At 37.8% G+C, this 11,427-nt stretch overlaps 1 long non-coding RNA gene across 1 annotated transcript; it reads right to left on the minus strand.

The window, feature by feature from the left end:
• Nucleotides 1–4,727: 4,727 nt before the first annotated feature.
• LOC141128467 (uncharacterized) lies at nucleotides 4,728–10,770 on the minus strand. Its single transcript, XR_012241695.1, has 2 exons — nucleotides 10,528–10,770; nucleotides 4,728–10,299 (listed from the first exon to the last, which is right to left on the minus strand). It is a non-coding gene; the product is annotated as an uncharacterized lncRNA (long non-coding RNA).
• Nucleotides 10,771–11,427: the final 657 nt, after the last annotated feature.

Below are 11,427 nucleotides of genomic sequence, written 5' to 3' on the forward strand. Positions count from 1 at the left end.
AGACTATCATTAAAAATTAGGAACAATGTTTTGGCAATTACTTGACTGAGTTCCCTAAGTACCTTCGGGTGCAAGCCATCTGGCATACCTGGTGGCCATCCATTGTGGGCATCCCTGGTGGTCCAGTGTGGGCATCTGCAGGGGGGGAAGCTGCACTGATAATCGTTCAGCACAGACCCCCTGTCAGAAGAGTCGCCAATCAGCTCTCCTCTACTAGCGTCTGTCATACGAGAGTGAGGAAAAGCTGATAAATGTCTCTTCCTGTTTACACTATGATCAGCCATGATTGGACATGGCTGATCACGTGGTAAAGAGTCTCTGAGATCGGTGTTGTGGTGTGTCAGACTGACAGGCCGCACCACCGATCGCCGCGCTGCGTGCCCCCACGGGCGCGTGTCGGCTGTTATCCTGAAAGAAGGCATATGACGTCTAGTCAGGATAGCGGAACCACCGCCCAGGCGTCATTCTGCCATAGGCCGGTGGGGAAGAGGTTAAAGCAATAAAATAGTGTGTTCTCATCTAAAAAGCATATGTACAATTCAAGGTGTTCTAGAGGAGCTGTTAGCACATAGTCAACGAAGGGAATGTTTTGATGCATTTGGCTGTATAAACATATATTGCTAAATATGATACTGGCGATTTTCAGACTTTATACAGTTAAAAAGAATTCTGTGTAAAATGAATTTGTAACCCTCTTCCTAAGAGTAGGCACAGAACAGTATTAGTCAAAAAACCTCTTCTATAATCCCCTCTAATCAGACTTTAGGCTTAAAGTGTAAGTATACCCCCCTATCGTTTTCAGCCAAGCAAGCTGCCATCTTTGCCTCTGTTTAATCTACAACTGCCATGATGCTGCACATGTGATCAATTATGACACCAACCATTGGAGTGTTACATTTCCGGCATGTGCCAGAAATGAAACTGTTTTATAGATGGGTTTACTTCTGCTTTAAGTCTGTTCGTTTGGGCCACCCACCTGCTATCACTGTTCAGTGAGAAGGGCTCAGTGGTTGATAAAGGGCATTATCAATGGACAGGGGCTGCAAGTGCCAGGACTTAGTACTGACATTGGCAAAGACAAGTTCTAGGAAATGAAGGAAAATTGTATTAAGTATTAAAGGATACAGAGAAGTGATTCTGGTTATTTTTTGTGCTTCCGCTTGAGAAGAACTTATGCTTTGTAAGAATAAAAGTAAGTTCCAGGTTTACTTTAAGTACATAGAGATGTGCAAAGTGTAGTTTTCTCTTTTACGTGGTCAACTTCAGGTTTAGACCCCCCCCCGCCCCGTACTCTAATGCCCTGTACACACGGTCGGACGTTGATTGGACATTCCGACAACAAAATCCTAGGATTATTTCCAAACTTGTCTTGCATACACACGGTCACACAAAGTTGTTGGAAAATCCGATCATTCTGAACGTCGGGACTATAAACGGGGCAGTAGCCAATAGCTTTCATCTCTTTATTTATTCTGAGCATGCGTGGCACTTTGTGCGTTGGATTTGTGTACACACAATTGGAAATTCCGACAACAGATTTTGTTGTTGGAAAATTTTATAGCCTGCTCTCAAACTTTGTGTATCAGAAAATCTGATGGAAAATGTGTGATGGAGCCTACACACGGTCGGAATTTCCGACAACAAGGTCCTATCACACATTTTCCGTCGGAAAATCTGACCGTTTGTACGGGGCATTAATCCTCACACACAGTATTTTTCTTTTTTTTAACTCCCAACATATACACTTTTTCTGGCCAGTCACATGATGAGAGATGCCCTCTTCCTCTTCTCTGATGGTGGGAGGTCCTCAATACTGCAAAGGAGAGCACTCATGTTATAACATAAGGGACGTTCTCTGCAGCATTGTGCTGTAAGCTTAGGCTGACATGATAATGCACCCCTGGGGGGTGTTTTCATGACAACTTTGGATAACAGGAAGTGTTAATTGATGCTAGACACCATTCAACGCCATTAAATTTATTTCATGCAACCCAGCGGTCGGAGCCACTGTACTAACCATGCAAGATTAGTCCAGCGATCTCCCACCCTGAGCTGTTGTGTTCTGACAGGGGGACGGCCCCCCACCAGAGCACTCAAATCAGCGCTATCAGCCAATGATCGCAGTCGGCCGGCTGGTTTTACAGCATGCACGTCCAACAAAAGCCAACCAAAAGGCTGGCTTCTATCGGACAGACCGACATACACATGGGCAGAACGTCCGCCTTTTTTTTTTTTTGAAGCAGCAATTGTCTCTTAACCTCCCTGGCGGTATGATTATTTCGGATTTTAGGTGCTGAAAGCGGTACAATTATTTAGCATGGAAATTTGACGTTTTATATTGTAGGCCTGTAATTCTAATGCCCCGTACACACGGTTGGATTTTCCGATGGAAAATGTCCGATTTTCCATCGGATTTTCCGACACACAAAGTTTGTTCCGTTGTCGGAAATTCCGATCGTGTGTACACAAATCAGACGGACAAAGTGCCACGCATGCTCAGAATAAATAAAGTGATGAAAGCTATTGGCCACTGCCCCGTTTATAGTCCCGATATACATGTTTTACGTCACCGCATTCAGAATGATTGGATTTTCCGACAACTTTGTGTGACCGCGTGTATGCAAGACAAGTTTGAGCCAACATCCATCGGAAAAAATCCTAGGATTTTGTTGTCGGAATGTCCGAACAAAGTCCGACCGTGTGTACGGGGCATTAACAATAACACACTTAAATCTGTCCAAACAAGAGTCTAGTAGATATCCCGGGTATTATGAAGTTTGAAACACAAAAACATAAATGATAATATAATAAATAAATATAAATCATTAAAAAAAAATAATAATATAATATTAATAAAATAAATTTCCCCACGATTCACTATCGCTCAATTCTGCAAGTGTTCTAATTTACTATCGCTGTTTTCTAGCTGGTCTAAAACCACTTTTGACGTAAAGGGACACTTTTTGGTTGCTATGGACAATCTCCAGTTTCCAGGCAGAAAGAACAGTATATATAACATAAAAATGCATGCAGGGCATGGGCCAAAGCACTGGGGACAAAAGGGATGTGAAATAATTTCATACATTTTTGAATTTGCCACCAGGCTCCGCCCCCGTGCGTTGCGACGCTCGCAGGGAACAGAGCCTGGCACGGAGAGGCTTCGGAGGTGACACAGCCCGCAGACACAGTGGGGAACATCGCAGGATCCTGGGGACAAGGTAAGTAACGCTGCACCAGGATCCTGCAATGTAATCCCGAGTGTGGCTCGGAGTTACCGCTAATGGGACTGAAATTTAACCCCGAGCCACACTCGGGAATACCGTCAGGGAGGTTAACGTTCTGTTCTTGTTTACAGGGCTTTAAGCTACAGAGTTTGGCGCTGGAGTCTGAAAGGGGGAAGAAGTGCTTAGCAATGACTGTTTTTAAATAAAAAGGGTTTGAAACAACAATCATGGAGATGGGTTTTCAAATGGTAGTGCAAAGAACAAATGCATGAGTGCTTCTTCTGTACAAATATATCCATACTGCCTACCCCCACACTTCAGAACGAGTGGTTTAATACAAATTAATATAACCTTTGTAAGTTCATTGACAACCCAACTAATTACCATTATCCACTATAATCAGTTGCTTGAAAATAATAATGATTTTAGTCTTTGGGTGGGAGGGGCACCTACAATATTGTAATTTGTTAAGAACTGCATTGACTTTACTGAGATCAAATCTGTTTTTCCTTGAACAATCAGTAATCTGTATGCAAGTATAAATATCTTGATTCTGTATAAAAATCACTGCAGCCACTGTTTCTGTCACTAATATTCTTTTTTTTCCAAATGATAATAGTATATGCAATGATACAGTTAAGCAAAATGGTGTACTTTATGTATCAGAACATTTACTTAAATTGGCTGCCATTATTTTCCTTACACTGTTCTAGTTATATTATATATATGTTCATAACTGCTCTTATAATTCATTTTTATTTCATAACACTATACTTTTATTGAATAGCAAAAAATGGGTTCACTCGTTTGTCTCCTAGGGCAGTGTTTCAACTCTAGTCCTCATGGTGCCCCAACAGGTCATGTTTTCAGGCCTTCTATTATTTTGCACAGGTGATTTGATCAGTTTCACTGCCTTAGTAATTACCACAGCCGTTTCATCTGAGGGAAATCTTGAAAACATGACCTGTTGAGGCGCCTTGAGGACTGGAGTTGAGAAACACTGTCCTAGGGAAATGTGCATCTACATGGACTACCTAGACCAGTGGTTTTCAACTTCTGTCCTCAGGACCCACTAACAGGCCAGAGTATACGTATTACCTTGGGGAGGTGCAGACTAGAAAATCACTAAGTGGCAAATTATATCACCTGTGATATATTTCAGTTATCTTGCAAACCTGGCCTGTTAGTGGGTTCTGAGGACAGAAATTGAGAACCAAGGACCTAGACCAAACATGGTTTGAAAGCTTGTAATGTGCTGCCTTCATATTCATAGGGTTTGTTTTATTTTTTATTTTTAATTTGTTAACAAAGGAAATAAACCGTTCACTTTGCAAAGCAATCTTCACTTTACAAGTGAATTTTCCTTTGGCTTAGTGAAAGCGGTGAATGTTCTCCTTGCACTTAAAACCTAATCACATGCAAGGAAAAGTAAAAAAAAAAAAAAAAAAAAAAAAAACACTGTGATCATGAAACAAGACCATGGAATAAAGGAGAGTAGACATCTAAAGGAGCTGTATAATATTTAATGGGTTTAATAATTAAAACAATCAATGCAATTTGTTTAAATACCTGTATATGTTTTTGAACATAATCAGTTTTGGCAAGTTCCATATTAGTGAATCACAAGAGGTATTCAGTCCTGGCTTGGTCTCCATTGTAGGTTGTGCTGACACTGCTACATGCCTACTGTGCTTCACCCCACTGAAATCTGATTATGTATGAGACAGACTCCGGTGGAATGAAGGACAGCAGGGCACGTGGATCCATCTCTAAACCAGTGACCCGAAGCTGGTACCTGTCTTAAAACTAGAAGATGTTAAGCATTAAAAAAACCAGAGATGGTCTTGAAAATTAACAATATAACAATATAAAACAAGATGTACAATTACTCACTATATAACATTATTTCAAAGTATGTGAATATTTGTAAGGTAAAATCAGTTGTAAGCAATCTAAGGCATAATAATACATCACGTTCCAAACATCTTTAGATTTCACAAATCTAATAAACAATGTTCATTTACAGTACTATAGGTACTTATACACTTGAGATGAAAGACAGTTTTTACAACCTCATGTCTTTCTGCTGTCACAAGGGCAGAAAGGTTAACTGCAGATATGTCAGCTCCTGCTCCACCTCTCTCCTCTGCATAATAAATTATCTACAAATATTTGTAAGCATCACCAAGCATTGATTACAAGTCAAGAAGAGGTTGCTCTGTGAGCTGTCATATAGTTGTTAGTGCACCAATACAGCTACAATCATCTTAAAGCGGAGTTCTGCCTAATTTTTTTTTTTTTTTTTTGGTCAGTAGCTACAAATACTGCAGCTGCTGACACTTACCTGTCCAGGGCGCCTGCGATGTTGGCACCCGAAGCTGATCTATCCTTCGGCTGTCGGGTGCTGCAGCCTCCATCCTTGGTAAGGGAATCAGGAAGTGAAGCCTTGTGGCTTCACTTCCTGGTTCCCTACTGCGTATGCATGACTCGCTCTGTGCTATCCTACAGGTCCCTACTGTTTTCTGAGACCCATGTGTATCCCAGAGGACTGAGGGGGGGGGAAAGGCATAGATACCTGCGGGTGGCTCGGGTATCTATGCCCGGAAGTTGGAGCAAAATACGTGTATTAGACAGGTATCTGCTCCCCCCTCCCCCCTGACAGGTGCCAAATGTGACACCGGAGGGGGGGGAGGAACTGGAAAAGCGCAAGTTCCATTTTTGGGTAGAACTCCACTTTAAGCATATATAGTTTAAAGAGTAAATCCACTTTTGTTGAGAAAAAAATTGCCCTATGGGTGATCTATGTACATTGCAAGGGTCCTAACAAACTTTATTGCAGATTCCTACCTTTTTTTATTCTAAAGAAATATCTGGTTGTCTGTGCCCATGAACAGAGTGAATCTGTATAAGAGTGGTTTTATAATTATCAATCACCTGCTGCACCTACAGGGCTCTAATGAGGAAAGTGGCAAGGTCTGCATTCCTTTAGAAATTATTTCCCTTTGGGAACATCTCACCAAAAATGACATTTTTGTTGCAGGAGATGCTCAAAATCATATATTTGAATCAAAGTGCAGACTTCTGGGAAAATTAGTTAGCTAATCACTTAAGCAGGAAATTACATTTTCAGGGGGCGTACTGTACACCAACTGTGTACACAATGCCTCCAGGTAGCCATATTGCATATCATTTTACAAAAAATTGCAGCACTGCAGATTGAAAAGGAAAGGTAATTTTTAATAACATTCAAGTACAATAGGACTTAAAAAAAAAATAACACAGCATATACAGTTACATCTTATTTGCTCATTTTTTTCCCCACAAAAGCGGAGTTACACTTTAACAAACATCTGACATCTTCATGAAAAATTTATTGATTAGGAGTGAATACAATAGAAAAAATACATTTTGCAATACTTTGTGTGCCTTGCATGATTTTAGTGTGATATATTGTTTTCAGTTGTTTGTTCTTAAAAAAATAGCAGATATATTTTAGGTTGTTTTTCCTTCTGTGCTAAGCAACATCTTGTATTAAAAAACATTTACCAGATATATCTACAGAGAAAGATTACCAGAGGAGTTAGTAAATCATTTCAGCCAATATGTCCTATTTTTATATATTTTGCAGCTAGAATGTAAACATTTTGGTTTATTGAATCTTCACTGGATTGTACAAAAAAAATCATCCCATCCAAGATCATTGAGTTTAAGACCCCTTTCACACTGCGGGCAGTTTTCAGGTGCTACAGCGCTAAAAATAGCGGTGCTTTACCACTGATGCCCTAGGCGGCTCGATGTGAAAGGGGTCTTATGCCCTGTACACACGATAGGATTTTCCAATGGAAAATGTGTGATAGGACTTTGTTGTCGGAAATTCCGACCATGTGTAGGCTCCATCACACATTTTCCATAGGAATTTCCGACACACAAAGTTTGAGAGCTTGCTATAAAATTTTCCGACACCAAAATCCGTTGTTGGAAATTCCGATCGCGTGTACACAAATCCGACGCACAAAGTGCCACGCATGCTCAGAATAAATTAAGAGATGAAAGCTATTGGCTACTGCCCCGTTTATAGTCCCGACATACGTGTTTTATGTCACCGCGTTCAGAACGATCGGATTTTCCGACAACTTTGTGTGACCGTGTGTATGCAAGACAAGTTTGAGCCAACATCCGTCGGAAAAAATCCTAGGATTTTGTTGTCGGAATGTCCTATCAATGTCTGACCGTGTGTACAGGGCATAAGTGTATATGTCAAAGATTAGGTGATTTACCAGTGAGTTATTAGGCCAAAAAAATCTAGGTTAATTAAAAGGTCAACTTTGTTAGGGTAAGAAACATACAACCACTTCCCTCCCTTCCCAACTATTTGTGGCAAATACAGATTTACTAGTTTAAAAGTAAGTTTTAAAGATGTCCCAAAGATGTAAAAATATGAACTCACTGTTGGTATTGCGCATGCAATACATTTAGGTCAAGTACAATAGTGTTGAGAAAAAGCAATGCTTAATTAATCTGATTATTATAAGACATAATTACATTATGTTAAGCTAATGAATATTTGGTCCTGGTTAAGCCACTGAAAATGTGAACCTTGTTCATTTGTTTTGTTAACTTACTAGCATGTGATGACTATAGCTTGTATTACTCAGACTTTGTTCAATGCCTTGCCTTTTTTTCTGTCAGGGCTTGTCATGGTTTTGAGCTGTTTAATCACCATATATGGGATATGATGCACCTGGAGCTTTGAATTCCACCACGCAGTCTGGGCCTATATGAAATGCTTCCTTCTTCAAGACATGTCTTGACGAGCTTTCACATAGTACACAGTTTCCACTGCATGATCAAACAGTGGTCTGGCCTAAAGTAGTCTGAGAAGGAAAAAAAAAATAGCCAGAGGCAATAATCACCTGAAAGAGCTTTGAAGGAACTGTGATGTGACTCAGGAAGAATTCCCACAATAATTCTTTGGAAAAAAAACAGATTCTGTTGCATAATGTAAATTGGTTTTGCAATAAATTAAAGAGATACATTCTACCACAATTTAGTTGTCAAATATTTACATATATGTATGATGTAATAGCATTTTGATCTCTAAAATGTTGCCTTGTTTTATATCAGCTCTTTATATTAAATTAACTATCACTTATCATTATGTGAGAAATCTGCTATTGCAATTTGTTTCCATAAATCTATACCTGATTCTTATTCTCATACTTTTTAAATTTACTTCTATAGATCCTCTGAACTGAAGATATACTGGAAAGATTGACCTTAATACAAGGGCTATATGGGTAATCTTTTCCTCGGCAATGCAACTATTTTTTTGCATTTGATTGCTTTCTTCATGTCCCATTAGTTTCCATGAGAGCTGCTACACAAGAAATTAAAAGGCATTGCTCAGCTATTAATAATTGCAACTATAGTGATATAGAATCGTGATTTTATTTCAAGGAGATGCTGTCAGTCTCTGAGATTAGAATTTGCCCATGTTGCCATAGCCTAATCTCTCAGTGACTGAACAAAAAACAAAAAAAATCTCCTACCATAGCACTAAATAAATATTTTTATTCTTAGCACCTTTTTTCTGCCTATGAGATTAAAAATTGCTTGTGTATACAAATAAAAAAAAATAAGAAGGGACATTAGGTTAATGAAGCAAATAAATTGGTAGTCAAATAGATTGTGGTTATATAAGGCACACTTCAAGGCAAGTTAGTGGTAAATAACCACTCTGAAAATAGAGATATACATTTGGCATGTGCTAGAGATTAAAGGCTATTGCAAAACTATGTCTGCTTTGTTTTAAATTGCATACACTTTCTCAATAGCTTCCTATCAGTTCACAGGCAATACAATACAATAGTGAGCTACTTCAGCATAAATCAACACAACTATAACAGTGGCACTTTGAGTAAAGGTTTACATTTAGTCAAATATCCTTATACAGGAATGCATGTTTAAGGACCTAATTGCAAAACAAAGAGTGAAACTTTGCTGAGGTATTTGTTTTAAGTAGTTACCTGACAATATAAAACTCAACCGAACTTAGGTTCAGTACTTTAACTGCAGGTTGTGCAATATTCCATGTTTTAACTGCCTTAACATTATATTAATTCTAGTTTCTCCAGCCTTTTGTCGGGCAAATAATTTACAGTTACATAAAACACAGCTTTATTAAAGCAAGAATATATTTTCCAACCAATTTCTTATAGAAGAGAATGGGGATGATTTACTTAAGGACTTGAACAAATGAATGTTCACTTGTTCAACTAAACAATGTTTAGCTAATGATATTAAACTAAGTGAAAATAAAATTTGCAAAAGATATCCAATTAAGTGTAAGAACAATACAAAAAAGTTATCTTATTTACTAGACTAAGTGAAAAAATCACTTTGTAAAATGAAAATGTCCTATCTGAACAGCCTATACTCCTTTAGTAAATCAACTCCACCATATTTATATATATATATATATATATATATATATATATATATATATATATATATATATATATATATACACACACACACACACACACACACACACACACACACACACACACACATAAGGGAAGGGTCCCGGTATTCTCTACATAGAGCTCGGTCTTTGGGGTCAGCATAGAAAAGATTGTCAATTTTGCCCAGAAATAATGTATCTGTAATCATACATGTTTATAAAAGCAAGTAGACCATTTACCATAAAAAAAAAAAAAAAAAAAAAAAAAAAGGGGAAGGATCAATGTTGCATTTTATGGAAGCAAAGGTCCTAAATCTAAATATACAATAGTCTAGAATTAATAGGATAAGTTATATTTACACTTTAAGTCCAAAAACCAAACTTAATCTTAAGAAAAATCCATATGAAAATGTTTTTCTTTTTCTTTTTGTAAAGGAAAACAGAGAAAAAAAAGTGTATCTTTTTAAACGTCACAATGTGTTACTTACAAGGTTGTCCAATGTATTTTTTGCTTGCTTTCATTCTACTTTATCTATATTGTCTTAAACAAAGTGTGAAAGTAAAGTCCTACTCACCTTTCAATGATCAATCATCAGTGATAAAATCTTCATTCTTTAGCCATATAAAAGAAAAGAAAGAATAGGGAATGATAGAAGAATAAAATGTAAATCACTGTCTTAATGTTTGGAAGTTTCTAAATATCTTCAGTATGTGAAACATGTCAAAAAGCAGCAGAAAAAGTTGCAGTAAGCCCCGTAAAAGATTTTAGTTGCATATGCATGTTGTCTGGTTAACAAAAATGAACTTAGAAGATATGTTAAAGTTAACAGTAGAAGATACCTTGCTATAATTCTGAATGAAAAAGTAAAGTACCTCTCCAAAAATAAAGTTATTTTTTTTTTTTACTTTAAAAAAGAAAATTATAGCCACGGCATAAAAATACAAAAAAAGTAGAGCTATATAGCTGCATTTGTTGGCTGAGGAGTAAAATAGAAAGGGAGGGAGGCAGTAATAGATTCAGAAAGACAGGAATATACAAAAGCAGACTGCCAGGTGAGCATTGTGCAGAGGGAGTCATCTGATCTGCCCATTTTAAGCTGAAGGCTTTTTGTATGTCACGTCAGTTAAAGTGATATTGACAGACAACATGATGTGACCTATCAGAACACGCAGGTGTTTGACAAGGGTGGATTTTAGGTGTCGCTTACCTGAGGGGGAAGTTGATGGTTCACTCCCCAAAGACCACACCTAAGCAATACATAGCACACAAATCTAGCAGCTGTCTTTTGGAATTTTGAGGACTGTGCTTTCTTGGAACGAAGAGACGAAATAAAATGATACCAAGTTTTTGGGATTTTTTTCTAGGTCACATGTCTCTTTTATTCTTCCATATCAATAAAAAATAAATAAAAGTTGGCTCACAGCACACTGCTGCATGCAGATAAAAGGAGCTGTCATTATTCTTTCAGGGTGTACTCATTCTAATACATGAATGAATTTTTAGGCATGTAAAGTGCATTGAAAATGTTGCATTTTTCACACAGATTGAATGAATTTTACTAAACATGTCTCACAGCTGCTGAAATTTCTACAGCGTTTGTGCCCCCTTATGTAGTCCATGAATTATGACTTCAAAAACAATAAATGCTTTTACAGAACATTACAGGAAGTTTTGACTAAATCGAATTAGGTATTTTAAAACCGTATGCGACTTGCATAAAAGCATTGAAACATATAGCA

The sequence above is a fragment of the Aquarana catesbeiana genome, linkage group LG02 (genome assembly GCF_042186555.1).
Source record: "Aquarana catesbeiana isolate 2022-GZ linkage group LG02, ASM4218655v1, whole genome shotgun sequence".
In the NCBI taxonomy this organism is placed as follows: Eukaryota; Metazoa; Chordata; class Amphibia; order Anura; family Ranidae; genus Aquarana; species Aquarana catesbeiana.